The sequence below is a fragment of the Podarcis erhardii genome (genome assembly GCF_964252035.2).
Source record: "Podarcis erhardii genome assembly, chromosome: 4".
In the NCBI taxonomy this organism is placed as follows: Eukaryota; Metazoa; Chordata; class Lepidosauria; order Squamata; family Lacertidae; genus Podarcis; species Podarcis erhardii.
The window spans coordinates 75,473,480-75,488,779 of record NC_138508.1 but is presented as its reverse complement, the minus strand read 5'-3'; the positions used below and the strand labels follow the sequence as shown (position 1 = coordinate 75,488,779).

The 15,300-nt window shown below is 44.2% G+C and overlaps 1 long non-coding RNA gene across 1 annotated transcript; it reads right to left on the bottom strand.

Moving 5' to 3' along the window:
* Positions 1-515: 515 nt before the first annotated feature.
* LOC309340213 lies at positions 516-2,379 on the bottom strand. Its single transcript, XR_014155862.1, has 2 exons — positions 2,348-2,379; positions 516-902 (listed from the first exon to the last, which is right to left on the bottom strand). It is a non-coding gene; the product is annotated as an uncharacterized lncRNA (long non-coding RNA).
* Positions 2,380-15,300: the final 12,921 nt, after the last annotated feature.

Below are 15,300 nucleotides of genomic sequence, written 5' to 3'. Positions count from 1 at the left end.
ATCTATTTCTAGGAGTGATTGTGTGAAAGACACCCAGAATCTGCAGTCATCATGACTTACAAGGCTTCTATTAACCCTGACCACTAGAGGTGATGATCATTTCCCCAATCCACGCACTTTTTCTTATTTAAGACAGAACTGAAATTATCTGCTGGGAAGGCTTTTGGTTGACCTGGTATAGGACTGGGATACTCAATGCTGGCTACCTACTTTCTTGTGAATGAAAGCTAGTTTTTTAAGAATGGAGGATGAGGGGCTCTTAACCAGACCTGGAAGTGGACTTTTAATAACAGTGCTATGATGTGCCTTGGAAAATGGTGGTGTTGGGAAAGATATGCTTGATTTAAGGTAGAAGTAACCCTAGATAGATAGATGATAGATGATAGATAGATAGATAGATAGATAGATAGATAGATAGATAGATAGATAGATGATAGACAGATAGATGATAGATAGATGATAGATGATAGATCTATCTATCACCTATCTATCTATCATCTATCTATCATCTATCTACACACACACACACACATTTTATTGCAACATTTTAACAATCTCTGGAGAAAGAAACCCGATAACAGTTTGGGGCCTCAAGAATTCCTTGCAAGATTCCTCAGGGGTATTTGAAGGTCAAATGCAGCATGTGGCTTGTTGCTTATAAGGGAATAGAGACTTCACAGAGATGCTGAAATATGGCTGTGATGCTTCAGACCGCTGGCAGCTTGCCATGCCTTTCATGACCCCACCACAAACTTTTCTTGGTGTCCCTTGGAGGTGACCAGATGAAAACTGCTCAGTTTGTACAATAGCATCCATCACACCAGGTATTTGTCATGCTGCAAAAGCTGCCATTTGGAGCAATGGTAGGTGCTACTGTACAGCTTAGTAAACAGGAAAGATATCTGGCAAAGAAGAAGAGGGGGGAAGAGTGAGATATGTCAAGACAATGAAACCACTAAAGTGGGAGCCACCTAAAGCCAACAAACAATAGTAGGCACATATGACAGTATTATTTGTTAGATGCTTAGAGTTCACTCATTTGAGTATTGTGTAATACAGTGGTACAGATGCCTCAGGTTACAGATGCTTCTGGTTACAGACTCTGCTAACCCAAAAATAGTACCTTGGGTTAAGAACTTTGCTTCAGGATGAGAACAGAAATTGCATGGTGGCAGCGGGAGGCCCCATTAGCTAAAGTGGTACCTTAGGTTAAGAACAGTTTCAGGTTAAGAATGGACCTCCAGAACAAATTAAATTCTTAACCCGAGGTACCGCTGTAATGGTGCACCTAGATATACATACCCTCCAACACCTTGAAGGCAAAAACTGGGGTGCTAGCTTCCTGGATGCCATATTTCCATTTTCTCTTGTGAGAGAATGGTGGCCATTTTGGACACTGTGATGTCCCACAATTTTGTGCAGCTATTCCCTCCCCCAAGTGCTTTTGGGGGGTCATGGTGCCCCAAAATGTGTGTTTTGGAGCACTGCAGGAGACTGCGGCCCTACAAAAAGTGCTTTTTTTGGGGGGGGGAGGAATTGTGGCACGGAATCACGTGAGATCATGTCACACAAAATGGCTGCCATTCTCTCATGAGGTAAAACGGGATGTCCTGTTTTTTCCAGGACACCTGTGGGGCCACTTGAATCCCCATTTGAGAGAAATGTTGTGGGTTAAAAAATAAATAAAATGGCAGGTTGTGGTGCGCAGGTAATAGTCAGAAGCAGTCTGGCAAATGGAGAGAATCGATTTTCTCCTCAGCCAACATCTTGCTGCAATATCCATTAGGAAAAACTGGTTTGCATTGTGGGAATCCGTTTTGTTGACTTTCAAGGGGAAAGGAGATAGCATTTTATGGAAATGGTTGTTCCTTATCGGGATGGCGAGGTCAACAGGGAACAGGGAATCCTCACCACCTTGTTTGCTAGGTCCATCCTAATAAACCTGAGTGTGCAAACTTCTTAGCATAAATGGCACTAAATGTCTTCAGAAATGAAACGAATGACACGGCGAGGGCCCCAGCTGAAGGCTATTATGGGTTAAATTGTGATTTATGGTGCCCATGCACCATCATTTTCTGCCCAGTGACAGCTTCCACATTTCAGTCATGGCACCTTAATGAAGGGCCCTGATAGTATCTCAGAGTCTGCAGCTCTGTAATAGGCCAATTTATACAGCAAATGACACTGGGAGAGTCAGAAGAATGTTTTGTGTAATATTTGATAATGTAATTGATATTCACTCAGGTTTATGAATGTAAATGTTGGGCCGTTTGGTCTTCACCGGGGGTCATTTTTCTTCCAATTATTGGGTACCCATAAAAATGAAGGAGTTGAACTTTTTCCATACCACAGCAGAGGTATTCCGAAGCATGTTTTTCTAGGGAAAAAAACATTGCAAATCTTTACAGAGCTATTCTTCATTTTCTTCAAGGTGTCATATTTTCACACTCACTCACTGCAAGGCTGCGAGTACCAAGCAACATAGGCAGCACCTCTGGAAGTTGGCAGGGAAATGGCCTTAAAGGTCCCATGTGTTGTAAAGGGAAATATTGGCTTTGCCATTTTGTGATGAGTTGGCTGGCTGTTTGGGGCAGAAAGAGTGTGGCTGCACTGTTAATGCAACCTTCAGAGGTAACAGTGGCCATGCAAGGGGCAGTGGTATTTAAAGCTGGGTTTCCCAAGTCTTTTCAGGCTTCCATAGTCAACTGAAGCCAGTGCTGTATAGGCTAAGTAGGCTGAAGCCTAGAGCCTCTAAATCTAGGCGGCCTTGCCAGCCAGTCCGTTCCCCAGTGGGAAGTGTCCCCTCTCCCAAAATTGCAAACACAAGACTTCATGCGAGGGCAGGGCAACTTGGGCCTCTAAATCTAGAGGGCCTCACCAGCCTGCCTGCTCCCCAGTGCAGCAGTCTCCCCTCTCCCAAAACTGCAAACCCAAGACTTCATGCAAGGACAGCGCAACTCAGGCCCAGCAACTATGAGACTCAGGGCTAGCCAGTGGGGCCCAATTTGAAGCAGTGGGGCGCAACTTGATTTTTTTTTGTAGGGCCCCAGTTCACAGCCAAAGTCTGCAAAATCTTAGAGATATAAATAAAATCTATCTAGATTGCCCTGGTGCAGGGGGGGGGGCTTAGGAACAGCACGTGGGGCCCAATTTGGCTAAATTGCTCCAATTGCCTTAAGGTCAGCCCTGATGAGACTGTGCAGGGGTTGGACTGACAAGCCCTGCACCTTCTAGGTCCCTAGTGTCACTATTCAAAGTACAGACTCAAGGACTTGTTATGGAAATAAAGGGAGGGGGCTTACTGGAAATCAGTTTTGTCACCTCTCCACCCTCAACCCTGAGACAATGAGCCCAGCCACCTTTTATTCACAGTCGCATAAGCACTACACTACAGCATGGCCATAAATCTGTACGTTCAACTGCTGAAATATACACCCAATATGTAGCAATGGAGATTTATGTTACTGCTTTATGAATGAACACTGTGTTTTATGAATGGACTATGTATTTTGTGAATTACCTAAGAGCTCTAGAATCTGACAGCTAATCAATTGGGGACTACCAAACAGCGACCCCTATTGCTGAAAGCTGGTAACCAGCATCAGCTCAGCCTTTGCACTGTTGACTGAACACCCCCTGCTGTGCAGATAATGGAGAAAGTTCTTAAATTGTATCCCTTCTGGCATCCTGGCCAATTCTATTATGCTGGTGTAAACCCTGGTGCACCAGAAGCCCAGAATAGCAGCAAATAAAATCCGCTCATATGTCAGCGACTGACAAGACTTGTCAACCAGTTCTTCCAAAGTCTTCCTAAATTATAAAGCTCCAAAATACAGACCAAAAGAGAGCAGGTCTGGGAAGAGCGATGCATACAATGGTCACCACCAGTGAAAAGGCCTTGCTCTGTGTGGCTCCTGCCCTGTCATTTGATAGGATGCCAACTTGCCCTCCTTCTTGACATGGAATGCTCTCTATTGGAGTCTCCAGGTCCAGTAAAAACACCATAAGAAGGGAGAGCAGAGACCTTGAAGTTCCCAACAGCTGTAAATCAAGCAAGCAAGCACACAGGTCACCTTTGTCACAGTCAGGATGCCCATGTCCTGGCCAGGGCTGCACCCAATCTTGTTTGTTCTCAGTAACCAAAATTATATTATCAACATGTACAGGCAGAAAAGTTGTTTTCCTTTATTTGCAAGGAATTGTACAAAACAAAGTGGCACTAATAAAGAAAAGTTCCATGGTGACAACAGAAAGCAAACTAAAAATGCTTTGGCAGTTCATCAGAACTATCCAGCAATATCAAGTTATAGGAAAACTGGTGCTATTAACAGTAATCCTTCTAGTTGGTTAATTGGTTCGGCAACTTCCATGCACATGACGTGTGATGCTAATTATTTCCCCAAAGAGTTAAATGATAACTAATAAGAGGCAGCTACAGTTGCAAATGGCAACAAAATATATGTGAAAGGGAGAGGAGCAGGTTTGCTCAAGGGTGTTGTAGGTAGAAGTACTGTTTGTAATGAAGTGAGAGCAGTAGTTTACTTGCTCGAATTAACAAATAAGAAAGTTTTGAGAATTTAAATTCTAGATTAAAATTGATTACTTAATTGAGAAGGGGATTGTAACAAAAACACTGGGGCCTAATTTGAAAACTGGAGTGCCTGGGCAATCTCATCCTTTAATTCCACACTGTGGCTGCAGACCAAAGCACTCGTCAGGAGAGCTATGAAATTCAGGTGAGGGTCATATGCCTTGTCAATCCCAGCAGGTATATAAGAGGCCTTCCCCCTGGCCATGCCTTCACCATGACTGCTGAGGTCCACGGACGGCTGAATGTGTCTAATACAATGCAAACCGAACATGGTTCTGAATGCACATTGCCAGTGTTGGTCTCTCAAAAGCTAGGAGAACTGCATTGGATGGGTAAATTAAGGACGTCAATCCTTACAAATGTGGCTGGGGAGAGTGTTGGGCAAATGGCTGGCCACCACAGAAAAGTCCCTCCTCAGAGGCTGATTTAGGGGAGCATGACCAGTTCAGTCGCACTGGGCATGGAGCCTCTGGGGTGCCGCCAGGGGTGCTGCAAGTATGATTTACAATGGAGTGTGAGTGGTGGAGGGGCACCAAATTTTACCATTGCATGGGGCACAGCTGAAATCTGAGACCCCCAAGGTCAACCACTGCCACCCTCCAGGTTTACCCACCACCTGCGAGCAACTGGGGGAGGGGGCTTTTCAATTCAGTGCCCCATTTGTCAAACACTCTCCTCAATCAGATTTGTGAGGAGGGATAGGGAGGCAGAAGACCCGAATGGAATCAGGGGCCCTTCAGCAACCCATCTGAACACTGACGTTCCTGAACACTGATGGTCAGTTTCTGCCTATTCAAGTAGGCCAAATTCCACCCACAGGTCTGATTCCTTCACCCCTTAACTGTCAGTTTGCATTTTTTTGTGCCGAAAGTATTGTTTTGATGTGTAGAGATCTTTCCCATTCTACTTAATTCAAGAGGGTTCTGGAAGCTTCTGTGTGTGAAACAAACAAACAGAAGGTTTATGATGTTTGGATTATTCCTTCCGAGAAGCTGAATACAGCTGGCTTAAACTGGTTCTCTTATCTCTTTCTGTCAAGGTCAAGCTGATTATAAATATAGGCCAGATGGGGCCTGGGTTTCATTTTCTCTTTCTATCTCTTTTCCTTCTGGTGTGGTGTTCTGTACATAGCATGCTTAGTGTTTAAGTTTAGACTTATTATAAGTTATTGTAAGTTAAAGTTATGTCTGCTGCAACTGGATTTCTTATGGACAGTGCCAATCCTGAATGTATTGGATTTGTGACCATTATGCTCATTTGCCTTCAGTAGCAGTAAAGCTCTGCTGGATGAAATATTAATTGCCTCTGGTCTGTTCATTGGGAATCCTGCAATGTGATTTTACTCTGCTAACTATATATAGGAGTTCTGCTCCGGATCAATGTTGAGTAGAATTCCATGGCATCCTATCACCCCTTATCCCTTAACTCATGGGACAAAGCCACCGTGTGGGTCAGGCTGGCAGCTGCGCCTCATGGTGGAAGGCTCTGAGAAGGATAACGTTGCTTTAGTTCTCGTATTGTTTGAGAAAGTAGGATTGCCTTTAAATTAGAAGGGAGCCAAATTTCTCCCACATCCCCCAGCTGTTTGGAAATAGCTTCCACTGAAATGCAACATAAGCACTGCAGCTGACAATAAACCAATAAGCAGAGTGCTTATTGGTTCAAGGTCCCTTCTGTGCTTTTGACAATGAATGCTAACATAAGACTATTCAGGCAAATTCTCCCTATGGGTTCCCTAAATGTGACATTCCCCTCTTTTCCATTTCAAATACCTGCAGATCATCCAGTAAGGGTTTTTTTTTTCTGATGAGCTGCTCTTTCTTAAATGAAGGCACTAATGTGCATGTCTCGTGGTTTTTATTTACCAGAAGTCACTTTCTATGATTTACAAGTGATGGAAACACAGTGCCTAAAGACGGGAAGCAAATGAATACAAATTTTGCCCCAAAGCATCACTTGTTAAAAGTGTTTTCCTCTACCAGCCCTCCTAAAATGTACAAATGAGGAAGAGAAATGAAGTTAAAAAAGCAAGGTAACTAAACAGAATTCTAAAGCATGAATTAAAGCAAAGGGAAACTTCTTTTGAGTTTAATTTTTTCCCCAAGCTTTTCAAATGCACTCAAGAGACCGGGGGCGGGGGGGGGGGGGAGGAGAAGTAACAGGAAAGGAGTGAATTAGGCCACAAAGTAAAGCATACTTTCAGTTTAAGTGCTCTCCCCCCATCTTTGGGGGTTTGGAAATAAATGCGGACTGGGCCTCTGAGCAAGGTTTTAGGAGTGGGGAGGGGTACAAATACCAAAAGAAGGAGAAGGAGGAAGAGAGAATCCTGCTGTCCTGGCCAAATGGTTACATATTCACAACAATAGGGTTTGGGTGCGAAGCTGGTGCCCAATATATTGCTCTGCTTTCCTTTGGACCACACCAGCAAAGAGTTTGGATTTGGATTTGATATCCCGCTTTATCACTACCGTGAGGAGTCTCAAAGTGGCTAACATTCTCCTTTCCCTTCCTCCCCCACAACAAACACTCTGTGAGGTGAGTGGGGCTGAGAGACTTCAGAGAAGTGTGACTAGCCCAAGGTCACCCAGCAGCTGCATGTGGAGGAGCGGGGAATCAAACCTGGTTCACCAGATTACGAGTCCACTGCTCTTAACCACTACACCACACTGGCTCTCAGCAAGGTGAAGAAAAGGGTTTTTTTTTAAGGATAATGGCCCGAGCAACCCAAGACCTCCATGCACACAGCCCAGGCTTGCACCCAGTGGTGGAGGAAGGGGGGACAGTGGGGCGGTCCAACCCTGGTGCCATCTCTGATGGGGGGTGACAAGAAGGCACACTGCCGCTGCCATTGGCCCGCCACAGCCACTTGTGGAGGATCCTCTGCTTGTGGTTGCACCCTCTGCCATCATCCGTACGGCACTTGTGTGGCGCCATCAGCAAACCGCCAGGTGGTGCATGTGCAGCAGCACTCTGTACGGCACTGCACATGCGCCCTACATACATTGCACACACATGCACCGTACGTAGTGGCACGCATGCATGCGCTCTACATAGCGGTGACATGCATGCGCCGTATGTATGGTGCATCCACATGCGCCACCGGCGGTTTGCCCCGCCCCCTCACATCAGGTGCTGGTTCTCCTTCCTTCGCTCCTGTTTGCTCCCCAGGGAAGTCACTTCCGTGCTGTAAACACAGTGATTTGACTTCACCCCCAGAGGCATACTCCATTGTCTCTTGAGACACCAGACAGATACCAACAGCAAGGTTTGAGTTCTTTGTTTTGTTCCAGGTTGAGAAATCATAGATATCAGAGTTGAAAAGGACCTCTGTGACCATCTAGGGCAGGAAATCTGGAGTGAGAGCTGTCACTTCCTCACAATTACATTTAAAGGACATTTGTGTCACTTTAACAGCCACGCTTTCCCCCCAAATTATGCTGAGAGCTGCTGTTCCCATAACCCTTAACAGTCTCTAGTTCTCAGGGTTCTTTGTGAGTTGGAATGCCATGGCTGCTGTTACGGAAATTACGGGCTGTGGGCACATCTTTAAAGTTAAATGTCACAAATATTATGCCTGAATGTATCCTTTCAACTTGACAGCTCATGGAAGTTACCTAGCTTTAAAAATAATATAAAATCATCTCCTTTGCCAGTTTCCTCCATTCCAAAGCTATTTTCCCCTTGAAAAGGGACTCCAGGAAGTTTCCAGAGGTGACAATTGCTGGGCTCATTGTTACCCAAAGGAAGCCAAATCTCATCACCTGACTCGCCTCAGGCTCCAGACATGCCAATAAAGTTCTATTGTACTTTTGGGTGGTGGGTACTTAAGACATATTTGTCTATGCTAATCTTATACCTGAATCTTGCCCTGCCATGTCTGCTTATGCTAATCTTGTACCAAGGACTTGTCTGGACATGTTTGCCAAGGTTAACCCCTCCCCTTTTGTGACATGTCAGTGATATAGCAATTATGCTGTACGAACTGTATTCTGGGATATGGTGGGAAAGTTTTAAAAGTCTTTGTCACCCCATCCTCGGGGTTCAAATTTCCTCTTTGAACCTATTGCGCAATAAACTTTGGTCTACAGCTATTTGCTCCGATTGGTGGCTGGAATCCTTCCTTTATTCCTCAGGGACCCGTGGGCTCCGCCCGACGAGCTGGGTGACTGAGCAGCCTCGCACCTAGATTTTTCCGTAACACTGCTGAAGTAGTATGAGTGCTTTAAATGCATGTTGTAGATGTGGCCAGTATCCCTGAGAGGCGACTGAAAAACAAGTCCCTCATAATCTGAGGCAGTTTGTACCACTGTAAGCAGCTCATAGTCAGTGCTGGATTTAGGCAGTTCCCCAGCTGAGCAGGAGCAAAATAATAATAATAATAATAATAATAATAATAATAATAATAATAATAATAATAATTGTGAAAATAAGAAATATGAGGGAGACAAAAAAAATTGTTACTCAATCTGCCCTTGCTCAAATCCCCAGAACGTTCTTCCTAATGCTGCTCAGCCACATAACAAGTAGCCTCATAAGGGAGTTTTGGGATCAAATGCATAATGAATGGATGGATGAACCTATTGATTCACTATCAAACAGCTCTCTGCCTGCTGCTCAGTACAACTAGAATCGTAGAATGGTAGAGTTGGAAAGGATCCCACAAGTCATGTAGTCTAACTAACCCCCTGCAACACAGGAATCTCAACATGAAGTTCCCCATCCAATTTGAAACCAGGCTGGGCCCTGCTTAGCTTTGCAAATGTGCTGGTAGTTTTATCGCTGCACCACTAGGAGATTCTTGCGGCTGCCACTTTAAAGGGAGATTTGCACCAATGGGCAGATGAATAGCTTTGCCCTCCCATTTCTGCATAAGGAATCACTGTAAGAAGGATAGGAGCAGGTCAGTCTATCTTTTCTTTTGGAGGAGCTGGTCAGTTGGCAACTCTATCTTTCACATCCAACCAGATTTATAAATAAACAAAAGCTGACATAATCACATTCCTTGAAACGTTAGATAAGAACTAGCACAGAGGAAAGTCAGCGTAAAAGGGATCATTGTGAAAAGGCCAAACTAGTAATTAAGATATGCCAATGAAACGGAAAAGGTTTTCTTAAAATAAACAAGTCCTCGGCTGCAATCCTATATTCATTTCCCTGGGGCGAAGTCCTGTCGAACTCAAGATATTTCTTATTCAATATATATAGGATTGCATTGTTAGCCTCCCTGTGAAAAACAGCGAGCGAGGGGACTCTGAGACTTTCTCACTCTGCTTTTCACTCTTCGCTCATTCCAAATTCATTTACAAGTGCAACTCAGGAGAATAAATGAGCTTGGAAATTGTGTTTATATATAGAGAGAGAGACATAAACGGAGCCGTTACTGGTTTGTTGAATTCTTATTGCACCAGAATCAATTGTGTTAATTTTGAGAAACGGCAGCAACAACCAACATTTCAACAGAATCAAGGATATCCCTGATCACCAATTTTGTTTGAGCTGCTCACCGAAAGCTGGGCAGTAAGGAGGAGGTCACATAGACAGATTAAAGCACCCAGGGTTTCTTAAACTAGGGTCTACAGACCCATCATCCTTAGCTAGCAGGATCAGTGGTCAAGGATGATGGGAATTGTAGTCCAAAAACAGCTGGAGACCCAAGTTTGGGAAACACTGTTAGACAGTGCTGAACTAGATGGATCAATGATGGTTTGAGGCATCTTCCTATATACTTTGTTTCCCCCCCACTCTCTGAGAAATCATGAAAAATGCCCCCGCCCCCGATATTCAGCCTGAAAACAGGCTTGCAAAAGTGAGGGAGGAGTTGTTGCAGCATCAGTATCCTATTACATCTCCATTTTGTTTCTCCTGCTCACACTCCTTTCAATCAATAGGAAAAGCATTTTTCTTTTCTCAAACACGACAATTGAATTTGCTGGGCCAGCTCATTTTGAATCTCTTTAAGCCTGTTTGTAAACTTCCCCAGTTGTGTAAGGAAAGATGCCCTTTAATAGACTCTTAGGTGTCGGCTCCAAGTGCACATGGTGTGTGTGTGTGTGTGTGTGTGTGTGTCGGGGGAAAACACAAGCATTTAAAAAGCTGTCACTCAGTAAATTGAGCTTTGAGAAGATGTATGATTTTCCGGTTCCTCATCATTGCTTTTTAGCATCTGTGGAAGATTTAACTCGACATCTATCATCTTGTTATAGACAGACAATGCTGCACTTGACAACTAGTGGTTTCATTGAAATGTGCATGGCATTGCCTTTATCCAAGATGCCTTCATACGTTAATCCTCAAAGCCTCCTTTTGGAGGGATGGGCCCTCAAAACAACATTAGAAGGTGCTAAACTCCGGTCTGTTGAGTGTGTGGGGAGCAGTGCTGAGGAACTCCAGCACTTAATTTAAGCCTAATGGGTTCTTCTATAGGTACATAATTGTAACCTGCCCTTTGACCTTAAGGTGAAAAGTGAATGAGTAAGGAATCTAAATGTCACCACCACCACCAGCATTTGAATGTCTTCCCTGCTCTTCTTGCTGGATTTGGACTGGGAAGGTGTGGGCAGGGACAACCACATTGCATTGACCTCTTCTGCAAACTGAAGCATACAGAGGTGTACAGAGCAGGGGTCAGCAAACTTTTTCAGAAGGGGGCTGGTCCACTGTCCCTCAGACAGTTTTTTTGGGGGGGAGGGAGAGAATGAATTCCTATGCCCCACAAATAACCCAGAGATGCATTTTAAATAAAAGCACACATTCTATTCATGTAAAAACACCAGGCAGGCCCCACAAATAACCCAGAGATGCATTTTAAATAAAAGGACACATTCTACTCATGTAAAAACACACCGATTCCCGGACCATCTGCGGGCCAGATTTAGAAGGCAATTGGGCCGGATCCAGCCCTCGGGCCTTAGTTTGCCTACCCATGGTACAGAGGCTCCCTTGCACCCTTGGCAAGACGCTGTATTGCCCACCCCATCCCCAATTCCTTGTGCCCTTGGGAAGGACCTGTGTCAGCGCCTCTGAAGCCAGGAGAGAACATGGACCAGAAACTCAAAATGTTTGCTTTTCATCACCTTTCATGCTCCTCAGTGACTTCCTCCACAGCAATTGGGGGCAGGTCAGCTCTGCTCAGCCTCTCTTCCTTCCCCCTCCTCCTTTGTTGGTTCATTTGCCTCCCTCCGTCCCTCCATCCCTGCCCACTCTCTCAATCTTTCTTTCCCCCAGCCCCACTGGTCACTAAGCTCACACTTCTAATAGCACCTATGGTTGACTGGGGAGGGGCTCCCACAGAGCTGCTGTGATGGCAGACATCAGTCTTACACTCAGGATTGATGGAAAAACCCAGCCAGGGAGAGTGAGAAGATTTGGTTAGCAGGGAAAGTTGAGTCAAACATGCCAGGTCTCTTAAGAGTAGTAGTTATAGCTGAACATATCTCCATCAGTTCTCCATCATTTCTAGATCTGGTATATACAATTTTTGTGCACGAACAGCAGGTGTAGCTGGGGAATGTGTTGTGCATTATGTGGCATTATGACATTATGATGTGTATTATGATGTCATGAGCCACTGCCTTCTCTTCTCTGATAGGCTTTTTCACATGCCCTTGTCTGCTGCCGTCAACACATGTTCAGGCATTTATGAGCCTTTTAGACTGAACATGAACATAGCCAAGAAAATATTTCCAACAATTTCCAAGAAAAGAATAACAGAGTCTGAAGAGAGGACACATTTTAAACACACACCAAACATTAAAGGAAGAGTGATGCAGGTATGTGCTGTGAGCTCAAAGCGAATGGTTTTTACCACTATCCATTGCAGAGGATTCAATTGCAATTGAACAGTCAGTTCCGTGAACAAGCCTTCTCAACTAGAAATGCCTGAGGAATCTGATCTTTCTGAACTCCATAAAATATATTTATCTGCACCTTCCAAATGTGCAGATTGGAACTTCACTATCTACCGTCTTTCATACTTGAAGATGTACTTGATTCAAAAGAAAATATATCAATATAAGTTCTTTAAGCACACGTTGAATGGAAATACATTAATAGATATGTATTCAATACCAACAGGAGTGGAATAATACAGAAACTGGCAACCCAAACTGTGGGTGGACGCATCCAAGAGGTGACATGGAGCAGAAAAGACTGATTTGCTCATTTCTGCTCTCAGTGTGTGATGGCACCATGGGATGATGAATGTACTGATTGTTTGGTTACCTGCTTGGTCCTCCATGCCCCTTGGCTTCATGCAGAAGGTCTCAGGTTCAATCCCTGATATGTCCAGGTAGAACTGAGAGTCACTGCCTGCTAGCATAGACAATACTGAGCTAGGTAGACCCATGAGCTGGCTAAGGCAGAAGCTTACCTTCCTACAAGACTGAACTTTGTTTCAAGTCGGCCACTATATCTTTTTGTGTCATGAAGCTGTGACCAATGGACTCTTTAGATCATATTGCTGTGATTCAAGAGGAACAGAAAATCCAATAATTAGGGCTGGATCTACACTGACATGTTTAACGTTATTAGAATGATATTAGATCTATCATTCTAAGACAGCTTTCTCAACCTATGGGTCCCCAGATGTTGTTGAACTACAACTCCCATCATCCCTAGCTAGCAAGGCCAGAGCTCAGGAATGATGGGAGTTGTAGTACAACAACATCTGGTGACCCACAGGTTGAGAACCGCTGTTCTAAAACATCACAGGGCATATTTATAAATTAAACCGTATCTTACCTTTGTCCCCCCCATCAAATCGCTGTTGCTTGTTGCTCTGCAGCATCTCCTGGTGTCATATTTTAATAACACATTGTAAATGTTAAAAGTAGGGTGTCATGTGTCCAAATACACTATGAAAACCATTTCTTAACCATTCCTTAACGTTAAAAACCACAAGTGTAGATTTGCCCTAGGAGAAGTAGATTATGGAATTAGAGACAGAATTACAAGGCAGTCTGGTGATGGTGGTAAGGGGGAGGAGGCCAAATTCAAAATCTGGAAATGCATGTCTAACCCTGTGAAAACCTCACAAACAGAATAGTGGCCTCTTGCGTTTAAAACCCTGTGCAAATCTGTTACATCAATGGGAGGCAGAGCTGGGTAAGGAAGACTTCCACCAGAAATCTGATCGTACATGCTGTCTGTCATGCGCAACTTCATGTGGAGGAGTTATGAACAAGCATGGACACTAGCCATGCATGCATGCAGTTATGTGGTACTCCCATGGGTTTATAGATCCTGCCCCAATGTATTTCCTGTAATCGTGATGGGATTCCTTCCATGCAAATCTGCGAAATCTTATTCAGCTGCTATTCATTTTGGTCCCAATTTTTCTTCCCAAATAGCAATATTATAGAAGTGTTAGTGCCGGTGGTAGATGCTGTGAAAGCACTCAAAATCCTTGCCAGATAGAGCATCGCAGCGGTACCTCATTTGTTTTGTTTTCATTACAGCAGAGTGTGATAAATGCCACTTGCCTTGTGCTCTTTAGTTCAGCAAATGCCATTGGAAACGAGCACAATTATTGAGGCCATATTGAGAATTTCTTCCTTGCCCCCCAAAACAAAACAGCATACATTGCTGTAGATTGAACTATGCCTCGTGCAGCTAATGCACTGAAACTTCCGGGTTAGCGCCTCCAGCAATGGTGGAGCTCCTCCGATCGGGAGGAACTTGCTCTGTGGAAAGCAGGGGCGGAGACCCTTGGAAATCACAGGCGGAAGAGCCTGTGAACTTGGGATTCGGCTGGCACCTTTTGCACCCCCTACTTGCGGGGAGACCCTGTATCGGGAATCCGGAGCGACGTGGGGTGAGCGGCGCGGTGCTTTGAATCGACCGCTTCTTTCACGGAGTGAAGCCGCATTGCTGCTGTCGGAGAGCACTGACTTTTTCCTGTGGACAATTGGATTTTAAACAACAACCTGTGAGTAGAACGGAAAATTGGATTTCTAAATACCTTAATTCGGCATCAAACGGGGAAGGCTCAAAACAGGAAGTCCACCTCCCCTTTTTGTAAATAGACTGAAGCAAAGTATTCGTAAGCTAAGGTTTTGGAAAGCTTCATGTAAAGGATCAAACTTCCATTGATTGAAACTATTAAACCCCCCTTGGAAGCAGGGGAAGAGGGGGAAAATTTTGACTAAGCGTGCCTGCAGGAGAGAGTGGAAAACTAAATTACCACGTCTCTGAACCTGGGAACGGGCTGCAAAAAGAAAAAAAAAGGAAAAAGTCAATTGATGGTGAACAGTACATATTTGACAGCTAGCTACAAGAGAAAGATACTGTTTCCATTGTCCGCTTCTGCGTTTTAAAAGAAGAAAAAGTAACTGAAAATTGATACTATTTTTCACCTTTGGAACTGTGTTGGAAAGGACTGAGTTTTTGAAACTGTTACAAGAGTGGAGCGGAGGCATCCAGCTGTAAGATAAGGACTGTGAGAAACCAGAATTTGACCTTGAACATCCCAAGAATGTCGGTTAGGGAAGATTTAGTGTCTGCATTTTATAAGACAAACTATTTGTTGGAAAAGCTTCAAAAACAGATAGATGCTATGGCTACTAAAATTGACATCTTGGGATCAAAAGTGGGTATTAACACAGAAGTTGTCAAGGATCCAGCACAGGAATCTATCATGACTGAACAAATCATTGAAAAGGAGGAGAAAGTTGCTGTAGTCAAACCTAAAGTAATACAAGGGGGAGCCTTAA